This window comes from Lactuca sativa, chromosome 8 (assembly GCF_002870075.4).
Source record: "Lactuca sativa cultivar Salinas chromosome 8, Lsat_Salinas_v11, whole genome shotgun sequence".
In the NCBI taxonomy this organism is placed as follows: domain Eukaryota; kingdom Viridiplantae; phylum Streptophyta; class Magnoliopsida; order Asterales; family Asteraceae; genus Lactuca; species Lactuca sativa.
Window position 1 is genome coordinate 138,596,749 of NC_056630.2, and position 18,230 is coordinate 138,614,978.

Genomic DNA, 18,230 nt, shown 5'->3' on the forward strand with positions numbered 1-18,230 from the left:
TAGAGTAAAACCATGAATAACGATCGTTACTTACGATCTGGATTATCATCATGCAGCAGGAAAATGTCATCCCATAGAAATAACAAGCACACCCGCGAGACACCGATCCTGCAGATGGACGCTGCTACATTCCAAGTTGTTGTAACAGCGGCACTAACAGCTGCTATGGCACAACTCAATGCAAACAAAACCAATAGAGGAGGAAATAGCATCGAGAACTCCAATCGAAGAAACGAGCACGGAAACCAACGAGTGACAACTTATCAAGGCACTCCAAACCCCAAGCTTAAGATCAGGAAGTGAAAGTCTGGAAGTAAGAGAAAGGGACAACCAACTCAAGGGTCTCGAAGAAGCAACATGATGTTGCTGTCAATGCGACCATGACACCTACTACATCAACACCAGCGAGACCATATGTTGGAAGCCTTCCAAAATGCAACAAGTGCAATTTCCATCATAAGGGAGCCTGCTAGAAGTCGTATTGGAATATATGCAATTGAAAGAGTCACACCGCCAGATACTGTAAAACTTATCCATAACAAAATCAGTAACCAAACAACAACAACAACAATCGCAACAACAGTAACAACAACATCAATACTGGGGCCAGTCACACATGCTATAGGTATGGAGGAAATGACCATTTCCGACGTAATTGCCCCAATACTAACAATCAAGGGGCAGGAGGATCAGGAAGGGTCCTAACCATAGGTCAAGGCGAAACAATTCAAGACCCGACGGTTGTTACTGGTACGTTCCCACTTGACAACTCTTTCTCTTGCATCTTAATCGATAGTGGAGCTGAGCGAAGCTTCGTTAGTAACAAAGTCAAGCACTTACTAAAACAACAACCCCAGAAGCTAAAAGAAGCCTTCACAGTGGAAATGGCTAATTGGGAAAGACCGAATCAACCAAATATATTTATGTAGGGTGCACCTTAACACTAAACAACCATTCATTTCAACTAGATTTGATGCCCGTAAATATTAGTAGTTCTGATATTATGTGTCACAAGAAGGCCGTTCGGCTTAACCTCCCCAATCACGAAACCCTAATAATCTATGGTGATAAACCTGGCGCCAATCTTCGCCTCATTTCATGCATCAAGGCACATAAGTGGCTGCACAAGAAGAACTATGTGTTCCTCGCTTATGTTATAGATGAAGCCAAAGAAGAAATCAACATTAAAGACATCCCAGTGGCATGCGAATTTCCGAATGTATTTCCTGAAGACCTTCCGGGAATACCCCCAGAAAGACAGGTTGGATTTCGAATTGACCTCATACCAGGAGCCACATCAATTGCCAATTCCCCTACAGGTTAGTTTCCGACAAAATTCAAGGGTTATCCAGTCAACTAAGTAAATTGTTGAGCAAAGGATTCATCAGACCAAGCTTCTCACCCTGGGGAGCTCTGGTCTTGTTCCTCAAGAAGACGAATCCTTCAGAATGTGCACTGATTTTAGGGACTTGAATAATCTCACTATCAAAAACCCATACCCACTTCCTCGGATTGACGATCTTTTTGATCAGCTTCAAGGAGCTAGTTACTTCTCCAAAATAGACCTAAGATCCGGTTATCAACAGCTCCGAGTCCAAGGAGAGGACATTCCAAAAACCGCTTTCCGAACTCGATACGGCTATTTCGAATTCGTTGTGATACTCTTCGGTCTAACAAATTCCCCCACGGTATTCATGGACCCTACGAACCGAGTTCTCCCAACCATTCCTAGTCAGCCTTTTTCATTATTTTCATCGATAACATACTCGTCTGCTCATGAAGTAGGAACAAAACCCTGTCAACACCTACGACCGGCCTTGAAGGCATCAAAGTCGGAGAATATCGCGGAGGAAGCACAGTGTGGATGGGATAAAACTCTCGAAGTCAACAAGATGAAGCTTATTATTAAAAAAAGTTGGATTGGGCACTACGTGGGTGATCATCGATAGGTTAACCAAACCTGCTCACTTCCTGCCAATAAAAGAATCGTACAAGATGGAAAGATTAACATGGATCTATACCATTGAGATCGTGACACTCCAGGGAGTGCCAACGTCTATAATCTCGGATTGGGATAGTAGATTTACCCCACAATTGTTGGCAGTCACTCCAGAAGGTAAAGGGAACACAACTAGACATGAGCACTGCTTACCACCCTCAAACCAATAGCCAAAGCGAACGGACCATCCAAACGCTCGAAGACATTCTCCGCGCTGGTGTGATTGATTTCGGCAAGTCATGGGATACCTAGTTACCCTGACTGAATTCTCATACAACCACAACTATCACATGAGCATCAAGGTTGCTCCTTTCGAGGCTCTTTATGGTCATAAATGCAAATTAATCGCCAATACTCTCACGGGACCAGAAACCATTCGCGAAACGATAGATAAGATAATCCTAATCAGAGCTTGACTTCAAGCATCATGAGACCGACAGAAGAGTTATGCTGACAAACGGCAAAAGCCTTTGGAATTCCAAGTCGGAGACCGGTTACTATTGAAAGTCGTTCCCTAAAAAGGAATGATTCGCGGTTACTAAACCCGCGATACATTGGACCATTCGAGATTCTTGCACGGATTGGTCCAGTGGCTTATAAGTTGCAGCTACCTGTCGAGCTCAGCAACGTACACCCCGTGTTCCACATCTTGAACCTGAAAAAGTGCCTATCAGATGAAACTCTTGTCATTCCTTTGGAAGAGATCAAGATAAACGAGAATCTCCTATTCGTCGAATAACCAATCGAAATAATGGATAGAGAAGTGAAGCGTACGAAGCATAGTCATATTCCGATTGTAAAGGTTCGTTGGAACGCTAAGTGTGGACCAGAATTCACATGGGAACGCAAAGTACAGATGAAGCAGAAGTACTCTCACTTATTCTCTCATTCATAATCCTAGTTTTCAAAAGAATTTCGGGACGAAATTCCCTTTAACGGGGGGATGATGTCACAACTGGCATTTTAGCCAGGAAATTCTATGATCATGTAAACGTCATCTATGATAACAATTGTAATGGTAACTCGATATCATGCACCATGTTCGTTCTATGACAACAAACTTAGTCAATAGCCACATTTGTAGTTTAAAACCTAATGCAAATCATTTTAAATGGTCAACTATTAGTAGAAAGCCCTAGATATCCCGGTTCAAGTTCATTCTGAACTAGGTTTCTCTTATTGGGCCTAATGGACCAATAAGCATTCAATTTGACTATCTTGGGATTAGAACCCTTATATGGGCTCTAGTTGCACCCACATTCATAAAACTTAACATTTTGGTCCATAATGGGCCTAAAATGGATTGGTTTACCTCTATTGGGCCTTGTGGGCCGTAAATGAATTAATTAGCCCTAATGGGCCATAAACCCATTCCTTTATACCATATTGGGCCTTGAACACTCATAATAGCCCAATAGGCCAAAAATCATTATTGGGTTCCATAAATTAGAACTAAGCTTAGAATACGCCCAAACTATCTCATTCTTATCCCTCTTAGCCCAAAAATCTCAGCCCAATGTAAATATATATATATATATATATATATATATATATATATATATATATATATATGTACATTTATGTGTTAAAAAAAGAGAGGGTTAATTTGCAATTGACACATCACAATTGCATGGTGGTTTTCCATGCAAATTAACCATTAAGCAAACCATAAATCTCATACTTCTAAGCATTCATCACATCTTCACCTCTCTCTTTCCTTCTCTTCTTATCCTCTCGGCCGAGAGCAAGCACACACACATATCTTCAAACTTTTCCTTCACACTCCCTCAAATCTCTCAAGAACATCTTCCTTCTTCCATCAAAATCTCATGACTTTGTGTTGTGTTTCAAGGATCTTCATCAAGTTTTTCAACCTTTTGTAAGTTGTTATTAGACACAAACATCTACTTTCCATCTTAATGTTAATAACTCCTTCTTACATAGCTTTACTTCATGATCTAACTCCATAGAACACCTCTAAGTTCGAATATTCCCTTAAGAAGCTTGCTAGGGACGAAAATCACATCATATTCTTCCGTTCTTTTTCAAAACCAAAACATCAAGCAAAGGCGAGTTTATACCACCCTTGTATTCGGTTTTATCATGTTTTTGGGGGAGAATACAAGTCACCATGTGTTAGATCTATGTATTTGTGCATACTTATGTGTGTTTTTATTGATTTTAGTTGTGATTATGTGATGAAACACTATAGATCTCGAAAATCTCTAACCAAAAGTAGGGGTTTTGTAAACTAAAACACTTCATATAACTTACTATAATGATGAATGTGATATACATGTAAAGATCCTTAAGGAACTTAACAAATCTTGAAAAAGGGACCATTTTTGGCACATAAACAATAAGTTGAGGTTTTTAGTTTATTTTTGATTTTTATAAGGGTCACAAGAGTCATTTTCTTTTTAAAAATGGGTCTTTATGATATTTATGACTTTCTAGGGGCTAAAAGTAAAAATTTTGCATAATGGGCCATTACGGTTTCCTTGGGTCAAAAATGTAAAAATCTTGATTTTTATGGATAAAATTGTCATTTGATACAAATTTGAGCTAAAAATGTAAATTTGTGGAATTAGGGGCTGAAAATGACTCTTGAATAGAAATTGGACCAAAAATGTTATTTTTATAAAATTGGGCCGAAATTGTCATTTTTATGATAAATGGGCTAAAAATGTAATTTTTGTAGAAATGGGTTGAAAACAACAAACTTATATATTTGGGCCAAAAATATTCATTTAGATGTATGTGGGTCAAAAATGTTAAATTATATTTAGTTAGGCCGAAATTGTAAATATTTATGAATTTTGGGCCGAAAGTAAAATTTTAACCAAGATGGGCCATAAATGGTCATTATATTTAAATTAAGCCCATAAATTGAATACTTTTAGCCTTAATGGATCTAAAGTGTCAAATTTTCCAAAAAATGTAACTAAAATGTATATTTTCGGTCTAATGGGCCAAAAGTGTCACTATTACAAAAATTAGATATTTTTGTTGTCTTGGTAAACCTCGAGCTAAAATAAACAACGAAATAATAGCGAATGAACGAAATACATCGATAACAATTTTTATTGGGCCTAATACTCTCGTTACATGGCCAATGGGCCTTAAGGGCCCATTTAAGTGTATATTAGGCCTAATATTACCCTTTTGCATGTTTATTAGGCCTTAGTGGTTCATTTACATGCTAATTGGGCTTGGACTGAAAATCACATGCTTAGTGGATCTTAGTTATATCTCTACATATTTATTGAACTTCATATAATAATATACATACTTTTGGATTTGAAAACTTAAAACATATACGTAAACATTATACTTGGTGAAATACATTACTCGTGAACAAGTTGAGAATCTACTGAGATTTGTTGGTTGATACCTTTGAGTGTATCATCGTAGTGTGTAGTTATAACCAGAGTTTCCTGGATGGAGAGCGAGAGTTTGTGTATAGATCTATACAAGGCGACCCCCCACGCCTTAGCTGTTCGCTACAGCTAGACTAGGTCAGTTTAGGGCGACAAACCTTACCTATATCAAAACTGGCGCCTGAAAATGCCAAGACAGACGAATTAGTCATTATCAAGCATGGTTGTAACGACTCACTTAGAGACTAACTTCATCAAAGATTTCGGTATATTCATACAAATGTAGACGATACTAAAAACATCCATACAACGATACTCGGTCTTCGAAATTTTATGATTATGATACATTTATAAGTAGAAAATATCGGATTTTCTGCGATGAACACATTTGTATATTACCTTCTACTTACAACAGAAAATACAGGGTTTTTATCTAGATTACATTTTTGTTTATCTACACATTTCAAAAGCAGCAAAAACACATGCATTAATACTTGATTTTTACACATGACTTTCAAACTACTTTATAGAAAATATCGGATTTTATGGTGTTTCACGAACCATACAAAACTTTTCAATCAAATATGCTTATGAACTCACCAACATTATATATGTTGACGTATTCAAAATAACTTGTATTCTCAGGGACTCATTAAGCGGAAGAATCAACAAGAATATGGCATTTTGTTTTGTGTACAGTTAAACATTATACATTGAATGTTTTGGTCATGTAATTTAAAAGATTGTACTTGATGTAAATAATGGCACTTGTATTATATTATGCATGGTGATGATGATGTTATGTTTTATTTATATTTACTGTAATGATATTTCAAGATAAAGTCACGCATAAGCCCCCAGACGTTTCTGCCATTTGGTTCGGGGGTGTGACAGGTAGGAGATTTTTGTAGTAGGGTTGTATGGGATTTCTGGCATATATCTCGGATACGAGGGTCGAGACCATGACGGATGTGGGTAGTGTGCCGGTTGTATAGGAATTTCGAGATGTCTTTCCCGAGGAGTTACCGGGAGTGCCTCCGGAGAGACAAGTGGAGTTTCGCATTGATTTGGTGCCAGGTGCCACTCCTATAGCGAAGGCACCGTACCGACTAGCACCGCCCCAGATGCAAGAGTTATCTACGCAACTTCAAGAGTTGCTAGACCGAGGGTTTATCCGTCCCAATAGTTCCCCGTAGGGAGCACCGATCTTGTTCGTGAAAAGGAAGGACGGGTGACACAAGATGTGTATTGATTATCGAGAGCTGAAAAAACTAACGGTGAAGAACCATTATCCGTTACTGAGGATCGATGATTTGTTCGTTTAGCTACAGGGTGTGTCTTGGTTTTCCAAGATTGATCTTCAGTCGGAATACCATCCTATGAGGATTCGGGATTAGGATATATCGAAGATAGCTTTTAGGACTCGGTATAGGAACTATAAGTTTGTGGTGATTCCATCCGGGCTCACCAATGCCCCAACATCGTTCATGGATCTCATGAGCAGAGTGTGCAGACCGATGCTGGATCGGTCAATGATCATTTTTATTGATGATATCCTGGTCTATTCTAAGACCAAGGAGCAGCATGGGCAACATCTGAGGGAGGTATTAGAGACACTGAGGGCATAGAGGCTTTATGCCAAGTTCTCCAAGTGTGATTTCTGGCTGCGAGAGGTGCAGTTTTTGGGGCACATCATCAACCATGAGGGAATTTCGGTTGATCAATCCAAGGTTGAGGCAGTAATGCGGTGGGAAGTACCGAAGAACGCATCCGAGATCTGTAGCTTCTTTGGTTTAGCGGGTTATTATCGGAGATTCATCCAGGATTTCTACAAGATTATTATGCCTTTGACCCGCTTGACCAAGAAGAATGTGACATTTCGATGGGGTACGGATCAACAATTGGCTTTTAAGACCCTGAGTAGAGGTAATGCGAGGCTCCGATTCTAGTACTAACTGAGAGGTTAAATGATTTGGTAGTGTACTGTGATGCATCGACCTCAAGGTTAGGCGTGGTACTGCTGCATAGAGGGCATCTGATTGCTTACGCCTCGAGGTAGTTGAAGCCTCACAAGGCGAATTACCCCACCCACGACTTGGAATTGGGGGTAGTTGTGTTTGCCCTCAAGATTCGGAGGCACTACTTGTAAGGAGTATGATGCATTATTTATACTGATCACAAGTGTTTGAAGTATTTGATGGATCAACAAAACCTCAACATGCGGCAGAGGAGGTGGTTGGACGTGCTGAAGGACTATGAATGTGAGGTCTTATACCATCCAGGGAAGGCCAATGTGGTGACCAATGCTTTGAGCCGCAAGACGGCGAGTTCCCCGATTGTGAACGTTTGTTTGATGATGACAGTGATCTCTTCATTGTTGGATATGATCAAAGACGCTTAGGTCGAGGGTGTGAAGAATGAGAACTGGAAGATAGAGCGGATTCGAGGTCAGTATCTCTTGTTTGTTCGTGATAACCGAGGTCTTCTGACACAGTGTGGCCGGGTGTGGGTACCGCTGATTGGAGGAGTGAGACAGAAGATATTGGAGGCGGCACACAAGTCCATGTTCTCTATACATCCGGGGGCTAGAAAATGTATAGAGATCTAAGACCGAGCTATTGGTGGCCCTGCATGAAGCGGGAGACTGCTTGGTTCTTGGAGCGGTGCTTGACTTGTAGGAAGGTAAAGGCCAAACATTAGTGGCTGCATGGCAAGGTTCAGCCGCTACCCATTCCCATTTTTATGTGGGAAGAGATCACTATGGACTTCATCACAAAGTTACCGAGGACAACGAAGGGTGTGGACGCCATATGGGTGATTGTGGACAAGTTGATGAAGAGTGTCCACTTTATTCCAATTTATGAGAGTATATCCGCTGAGAAGTTGGCAGATATTTATGTGCGAGAAGTGGTGGCTAGACACAGGTTGCCAGTGTTTGTAGTATTTAACAGAGATGTTCGATTTACATCTAGGTTCTAGAAGAAGTTCCATGAGGAATTGGGCACTCAGTTGCATTTGAGCACGATGTACCACCCCCGGACAGATGGCCAGAGTGAGAGGTCGACCCAGACACTTGAGGATATGCTTCGGGCATGTGTGTTGGATTTTGGATGGAGTTGGGTGTTGGATTAGTGTCTAAGTCCATAATTATAATTGGTATGTACTTGACCCGATTGGCATGGTCCATTTGGGTTGCATGGCATTGGAACAATTTGGATAGACTTTTGTGAGAAAAGGATAATTCTGATTTGTTAATATATTATAAGTTCTAATATATTAATATTAAATCATATTATTTAATTAGCATTGATCAAGAATTAATTTGGAATTAATTATGTGATCGAAAGGAGACTAATTAAATATATGGGGATTGATTGTGTAAATTCTTATATATGTGGTCTTATGATCCATAGTTCTTCATGTTGGGCTAAACCCATGGAGTGACCCATGGATACTCCATGGAGGTTTTAACCCATGGAGCATGAAGAATATGGAAAGACATGAGTTACATGGTGTAACCCTAGTAGCCATCTTATATAAGGACCCCATGGCTCAAGAAATTGGCACTAGTGTGTGTACACATGTGGGCTAGCCAATTTGAGCATAGGAACCTTTTCTCTCAAGTTATTACAAGATGTTGGTGATGTTGTGTGAACCATTTGAGGTGTCACACTTGAGGCACTAGGCTCTTAAGCTCCATGGAATCAAGCTACAACAAAGAGGTATGTAATTCTACTAGAATTTATATTATATGTTCTTCATATTATGCTAGTTAGAACAATACCTTGGAAAAATTGATTTTTGCATGTATAATAGAGAAAACATAGATTCAAGGTATTTAGGGTTGTATGTGCACCATAGGATGTTGTATTATATCAAAAACCCAACAGTGGTATCAGAGCCATGGTTTGTTTTCTATTATATTTGATGCAAATATTTGATTTTCAAAGTTGAAAACAAAGAGAAAAAAAAACATGAAGTTTGTAAAATTTTAAGATAATTACTTGATTTTATGGAAAACTAATAATTTGTAAAATTTGAGTCATTTTACTACAAGAGTTGAATTAGGTCAATTTATTAAAAGATAGAATGATATGATTATTTTATTTGTTTTAAAAGTTTGATCTAAATTTTTTAAGGAGTTACAAATTTTGTCATAAAATTTTGGAATTCAAAAGTCTTTTTTAATAGTTATGATCTTAAGAGTTTTGAAACTTCCATAACTTATGGATTATCAAAAGTTTTTTCATGTTACCTTGTTTTATGAGTTAATTTAGATTAATGAAAAAACTTTGTGTTGGTTTTTTTCAATCCAAATTAATCTACAAATTGTTCATAAAATGTGTTTTTGTAACTTGTCCTCAAGTTATATGAAAAGACACATTTATGATTCTTAAAACTCATAAATAATGCCATAGGTTACAAAATGATGAGTCTTTTTCTCATAAATAGTTTTTATGAACTCCATAACTTGTCCTCAAGTTATGGATGTTCAAGAGTCTCTTCATTTAAGTCTCTAAAACTTTAATTAAACTAATAAGTTATGGAAATTAAAGAGTTTTGAATAGTGTCAAAACTTTCCCTCAAGTTTTGGAATTTGTAAAGTTTCCCTCATGAATACTTTAATTCCAAGTTAAGCCCTTAAAATTTTAAAAGTTAAAATTCAACCCTTATACTTTATAGTATAATAAGTTAATATATATATATATATATATATATATATATATATATATATATATATATATATATGTGTGTGTGTGTGTGTGTGTGTGTTTATGTATGTATGTATAAGATCAAGTTAGTCTTACCGTTAGTAGGCCTCACTCAAGAAGCCGGTCTATAAAGGGGGTATAAGGTTACTACCTATAAATGGTAGCTTAATGTGTGTCCATTCTCACCCACTGCTTCCTTGACTGGTGGAGGGTCGTTAACCGAACGGGTAGGACAAGGACTATAATTCTCCCTTCATTAAAAGTATTAATGATAAATACTAAGTAATTAAACTATTCTGAATTCCCAATCTTAGTTACTTAGGAAAATGTGAATTTGGTGCTAACCCATGAAATTACACTTTGCACTTTGTTTATGTCGGTCAGTGGAGCGTGTGTGGTTAACCGGCACACTAGCTTGATTTAACAAGGTAGACAAAGGGTAACTTAATGTTTATCATAGTATTGGTGGAGCGCATGTGGTTGACCAACACATCGATTGAGGGGTAAATATTAAGGGTACCAAGTATATTTGCATGGTTATTCACACCTTGTTTTGTGATCCTCGGCATCCCGGTCACAAAACTTGAGAGGGCACACTCGAGATTGAAACATGCCATTGAAAAGTTCAATGAATCTCAAAAGATCTAGGAGTTTCAAATCCAATTAAAACCTAATAAATTATTTCGTTTTTCATGGTGGAAATTGGTGAATCGTCATTCACCTGCCTTCAAATATTCTATAGCTTGGATTACGACATCCCTCTTCCAAGTTATAAAATATTTTGTTGGGTCCTAGCCTTAATATTTCATATTGGGTGTTATGTTAAGGACTTTAAATCAACTATCTTGAATATCTCCCAAAAGATGTCTGGTTTAGACATCTATGATCTTCCTAAAAACTCTTGGAATAAGCTTTCCTAATGAAGATGATGTCCCGAAAATCATTCTTCACTTCCTCCACCTCCTCCAATTATTCTCCCTAACCCATAAGTTCAAGGTCACTCAAGCCCTAATGGCAAGCAAGGTCTATATATGCTCACATCTTGGAGATGAAGTCGCATATTGACAAGCCGAGAGAGTTGGGTGTCAAAGTCTTGAGAAAGTTGGTTGTCCAATCACCTTCTAAGTCTCATAGTGAGTGTCCTTTGGGTCTACTATGTAAAAAACTATGACATGACCCTTAATGATCTTATCTATTTGCTTGGCGCTGCTGAATCAGCAATGATTTGGAGCACTGCTAGAGCAAATTTGATTAACAAGATCCACTTCCCAGACTTCCATGGACATTGACAATGGTAACATTGAATATCGAGAAAAGCTTTCTCTTCCCAATGAAAATGGATCAGCCATAATCAACTCGGTTGACCAAATGGTAAAGAGAATGGCTAAGTCTGAGATAGTCCCATGTACCATTCCCAAAGGGTCCATATGTGTCTATTGCCAAAGGAAGGGGCATTGGTTGTGAAGCCGCCTTAATTACCTGAAAGATCTGAGAGAACGTCTAGTCAAAAAGCTTGACTTTGCTTCAGGTAAGTCTACTATCTAACTCTCTTAAGTTCCTATTTGAAGATTCTTAATACATTTTTAATGTATGGCGGGATCAAGCAAAGGAAAGGGAACTTAGAAAAAGAGTATGTTGAATCTGATCGCGAAGATGGATTTCAATCACATGGTTCGAAGATCGGATTCTTGAGCTACTACTTAGAGGGTTATGATAGATTGCTAGGAAATATGTAATACCATAGTTTCCATTTAAAGTTGCATTATAAGGAAAGTTTTTCCGCATTTGATAAATAAATAAATAAAATTTGTTTTATTTTATATGTCCTTGCAATGGCACTTATGGAAAATTGATGTTTGTATATTTCTAGCAATAATGGAAATATGAATTTGATTCTTTCATTTGTGGTAGTTTCTAAATTTACCAAATACGGAAAGATTCTCATCACCCAAGGTTTCAGCTGGATAGAAACTTAGAAATCATGCAAGTTGTATAGTATGATGAATGAGAATTTTCATCTTTGGAAAATTAAGATTAATTCCTTGTTCACATGTATATGTGAGTCAAGTGAAGGACTAAGGGATCGAGTACACATTCCGGTGCACTGATCAAGTCCACCACAAAAGATCGATAAGACTATTCGTCATGATTTACTAAAGCCTAGTAAATATGGTTATACTTACAAGTTTAAGTATAATTCTAAAACATTGGAAAAATTTCGATGTATGGCAGAACGAATGAGAAGAATCAAATTAGGCAGAAGGATAAAAGTTTCTCAAATCTGAAAAGATGGGAGAGTATTTTAGTATCATGTTTTGTGATCATCTTAATGATTTAGAAATCATGTCACAATTAGTCCTCTAAGGACATCTTAGTGCATTCTTATGACTAAGAAGAGGAATCTTGAATTGTTGGAATGGTTAAATCAAGAAGATGAGTCATACTTCGTTCTAAAAGAAGTCTTAAAGTCATACTCCAGGACTGTAAGTTGAGTGACATATCTTAAAGAAAGGTTTATAACACTTGTCAAATGTAAGAGTAAAAGTGTGATACTCTTGTACATTTGAAATTGGTAAGTTGTGATGTTTTGGATAAAACAAAGACCAACTAAGGCCAATTGTGTGAAGTGTTTGTCTTGATAAAGAATCCGCACTATCTCTTGAATATTTGGTAAGAGAATCTTATATGTCAAGAGAACAGTGGGAATCTTAAAGATCTTGAATAGTTTCAAGAACTAATCAAGAGTAAACCTATTGTTAATCACTAGCACACAACTTGAGGTTTGTAAGCTATTGTGTTGACATATTCTTGTGATTAAGGTTATGAGAAATTCACATGGATATGAACACCTACACCATAAAAAATGTAAGTGTCATAAGGTTTCTCTCCGATTCATGAAAATGATGGTGAGGAAACGCTTTCACTAAGTAGATTTTAAGTAGATAGCAATTGTGATCTTTGCATTCTCAAAGTCGTTAATGGAGCGTGTGTGGTTAACCGGCACATTAACATGGACTTATGGGAAATGGCAAAGGTCTAAACAATTGAGACTATAATTACGACATCCCTTTTCATAGTTCTAAATTGTTTAGATACACATGTGAGCTATCTAAGAAACGGTGTATGATTTTGATAAAGGCTTGTCAAATCAATCTCGTATCAGAAATCTGAACTTTAGTAAGAAAGTCAATAAAGTATTGACTTCGAGAAGTCCAACTGTTTTCTGATACATGTCAAAGCTAGTGGGAGCATAAGTGTTATGCTAATAATCATCATGTTAGTCGGAGCATGATAATTATGATAAGTATTGCAAGTTAGCAATGTTAATTATAGAAAACAAAGTTTCAATTCTTAAAGTTGTAGGGGTTGGAAAAGTTGTTTTTGCTATAATTAAGTGAGAGGAAATAATACTTCATTTCAATTCTAAAAGCTTAGATTGAGGTTTTAATCATCTTTAGTCAAGGATATATATATATATATATATATATATATATATATATATATATATATATATATATATATATATTATATATATATATATATATATATATATGAGTTTTATGTTGGAATGGCTCAACATAAGGAAATTCTATATATGAGTCCATTATTTGCGTTCTAAAATTCGATTATGATTATGACATACCTTTCATAATCAGAATTATGAGAACTTGGCAAATAGAAAAAGAAATATTATAGCAAAAAGACTGGTCTAGTATCATGTCTTTATGTGAGAAATCATGAATCGTGTCCCATATGCTTCGGATATAGGATCGTTTGCATGTGCTATAATATTCATATGTTCTAAATTTTTCCAAATGCCTAGAGCATTAAAAGGGAAAAAGTACTAGAACTGGATATGACTAATTTGATTAAGCAATTTTCGAGAAAAATCTAAGGTTTACCAAAGATTAGTTGCCCAAGGACAGTTAGACGTATAGTGTTAAATTTTGGAAGGACCATATTGACATATTCTAAAAAGAGGCAACTCTTTTTCAGGAGTGATAGTCAAAATGGGAATATGGAAATGTTCTCATAGGTGGAAGTTATTAATTAAATCTGTGTAAGATTAGGAAACTTAATGCAAGAAGAATGTTGAAAGCAATGTACTTTGAATATGAGACTTCATTTCCATGGAGTTGATCTCCATTGGAATACTCTGTAATGTCTATTGACAAGTCTTGGTGACTCTGTGCATAATCGTTACAAGAGGATCAATACATATAAGTTTAGAATCTAACAGATTTAGGCACATGGCAGGAATTTTGAATTCTTGCATTTGCGGTAAGAATTCGGGATTGTGAAATGAGAATCATTGTAATTATGTTCAATCAATCTATTTCACAAAGTAAAGATCAAAGATAAAGTTAGCGTGCATACTAGGTGTATGGCATAACTAATGTTTGGAAAAACATAGTGTGCATACTTGGTGTATGGCATGGCTAGTGTTTAGAAAACATAGTGTACATGCTCGGAGCATGGGACAACTATTGTTTTAATTCAAGTATAAAGTTGATAGTTTGAAACAATATGCAATGAATGATGGGTAATCATTATGGTGATAAATAAAAGGTGTTTTATTTATATTCATAAGTTCTGAGACCATATTGGATTCTATTATTCTTGTGTATCACTTTGAATGTTTTGACTTCCAGAATAAGTAGGTCGTTCTTCATGAATGACTAAGTTATTTAAACCATCCACAGTCGGTCATATGTTGGAAGTAGATATGAATCAAGATTGTCATGAAGCTGGTTTGTAGATGTCCAAGGTAGTGGACATAACAAGAGTTGCTGCAACATTCATGAGTGCTCATAAGTTTTGAGTATTGGATGAAACCCACGCTCATTTGAATCACTTCATGGATTTTATCACGAGTGATCATGAGACGATAATATCTTATATTCTTCAAACCTAGAGATATGACTTGTTACCTATAAGTTGGTTATGCATTGATTGTACGGAAACACATTGGTAACTCGATGTTATAAAATGTGCCTTTGTGTATGATTCAAAAAGTAGTAGAACAAGAATATGAGTCGAAGTTTATCCATTCCTTTTACCCTTGAAGGTATAAAAGTGATATATGTGGGCCTCTCGATGATTTAGTGTTGACACCCCAAAGTGCTTGGCCAAACCAGGACTAATGTGATTTGTTTAACTAGTCGGTTGTCATAAATCGAAATTCCGGAAACAACAAATGGAAAGAGAGAATGATTATAATCCATGTCTCAGTCCATATGATATCTAGAATGGAGGAATATATGATCCCTTATCTAATGGACGCGTCATCGATTTGTTCAGAGTTCGACAACAGCTTTCAAGAGCTACGATGACTAGTCGGATTTCGAAGTCATACGCAATAATAGTTTTAGACTTATCCAAGTGGGAGATTGTTGGATTAATGTCTAAGTCCATAACTATAATTGGTATGTACTTGACCCGATTGGCATGGTCCATTTGGGTTGCATGGCATCAGAACAATTTGGATAGACTTTTGTGAGAAAAGGATAATTAAGATTTGTTAATATATTATAAGTTCTAATATATTAATATGAAATCATATTATTTAATTAGTATTGATCAAAAAATAATTTGGAATTAATTATGCAATCAAAAGGAGACTAATTAAATATATGGGGATTGATTGTGTAAATCATTCATTCTTATATATGTGGGCTTATGATCAATAGTTCTTCATGTTGGGCTAAACCCATGGAGTAACCCATGGATACTCCATGGAGGTTTTAACCCATGGAGCATGAAGAATATGGAAAGACATGAGTTACATGGTGTAACCCTAATAGCCACCATATATAAGGACCCCATGGCTCAAGAAATTGGCACTAGTGTTTGTACACATGAGAGCTAGCCAATTTGAGCATAGGAACCTTTTCTCTCAAGTTATTCCAAGATGTTGGTGATGTGGTGTGAACCATTTGAGGTGTCATACTTGAGGCACTCGGCTCTTAAGATCCATGGAATCAAGCTACAACAAAGAGGTATGTAATTCTACTAAAATTTATATTATATGTTCTTCATATTATGCTAGTTAGAAGAATACCTTGGAAAAATTAATATTTGCATGTATAATAGAGAAAACATAGATCCAAGGTATTTTTGGTTGTATGTGCACCATAGGATGTTGTATTATACCAAAAATGCAACACTGGGATACATACCTCCCATTGGCAGAGCTTTCATACAACAACAGTTACCATGCTAGTATTGACTGACCACTGTTTGAGATGTTGTATGGTTGGAGGAGTAGGACCCCAGTTTGTTGGGGTGAGGTAGGGCACCGGGTCATGGGGAGCACCGAGGTGGTGCTCAAAACGACTGAGTTGATTTAGCAGGTGTGTGACAGGCTACAAGTCACACAGAGCTGTATGAAAAGCTATGCTGACCGGCAGCGATCGGATCTTGAGTTCTAGGTGGGGGATTTTGTGTTGCTAAAGGTGTCGCCTTGGAAGGGAGTCATCAGGTTTCAGAGGAGAGGCAGGTTGGGGCCACGATATATTGGCCCATTTAGGATTTCGGCCCGAGTAGGTAAGATAACCTATCGTTTGGATCCTCCAGATGAGCTTAGCCAGATTTACAACACCTTCCATGTGTCATAGCTTCGAAGGTATGCCATAGGCGACGCCACGGTCATTTCTTTGGACGACATTCAGGTGGACGAGAGCATGAACTACATTGAGAGGCCTATTGCGATTATAGATAGGAAGACCAAAGTTCCTCGAAAATAGGAGGTGAAGCTAGTAAAGGTGCAATGGTAGCACCGAAGAGGCTCCGAATGGACATGGGAGCCGGAGGATGAGATGCGAGATCACTACTCGGACTTCTTCACGTCAACAGACTTCGAGGATGAAGTCTAGCTCAAGTGGGGGAGATTTGTAACACCTGTTCCAGGTATTAATTAAGTTATCTATTTTTTTAGGTTTTGTGGATGGACTTGGCGAGTTAGGGAGCTCCAACTCGTCGAGTAGAGATCATTTATGTGGACGCGGGACTTAGAACCTACTCGACGAGTTGGAAGGCCCCGACTCGACGAGTAGGCGCTGTAGAGGGAAACCCTAATTTTTAGGGGTTGGTACCCTATTTAAAGAACTTATGGCTCATTTGTAGCATCCTTCATCGTTCTTACAGTCCAGAAAGAAACCCTAGCTGCATTTTGGTGCTTCCTTGAGTGTGTGTGAGCCTTGGAGAGTGGAACTTGTGCTTTTGAGAAGGAAACTTGAATGTTGAGGAGATTAAAGAGAGGAGAAGGCTTTAGATCTGACATTTACTTGTTTTTAGCATCCATTTAGAGGTAAAAAGTTGCTAACTTGATCTCTATTTGCTTAGATCTCCTTTTATGGAAGAATATGGTCACTTTTGGTGCAAAATGGGGTCATACTTGGATTTTGACTTATCACAAGGATATGGTTCCAGATCTGGACATCTCTAGGTCCTAAATGACATAAAGTTGCTCATTTTATCCAACATAGGTCCTTTCCATTCACTAAAACCTTGTACGAAGCTTAGTTTTGATGTTATAGCCTTGGGAGGCCTTTCATGCACATAAAGCTTGCAACTTTACGTGGTATCTGCACTAAGGGAGGTTGGATATGAAGTTTGGGACCTTAGATCCCACTAGAAAGGACTGAATACAAAAAGGACTGAAGGAACTCGTTGAGTCCATTAGTCGACTCGACGAGTCGGGGTAGGGTTTACCCGTTTTCGAGTTTCTTAATGAGCGTAGTGAAGGATTAGAGTGTTGGTCTGAATGAACTTTTGGTTTACTGTACATTGGATGAACTCGACGAGTCACTTGGGTGACTCGACGAGTTAACTTGGGATTTAGTGGAATGGACTCCGGAGGAACTCAACGAGTTGTTGGATGCACTCGACGAGTTGAGGTCAACATGGATTGTTGACCTTGACCGTTGAACTTGACTTTGACAGGATTAACTTTGAGGGTATTTATGGTATTTCGGGATCGTGACAAGTTAATCACATGATGAATATAGGCAGTTGAGTTGGAGTAGTGCGTGGGATTTATCCGATCTTATCTTGTCAGTTCAACATTCGAGAGGTGAGTCTTCTCACCATACCAATAGGTCTAAGGCACCAAGGTCGGCCCATTTTATGATATGTGGA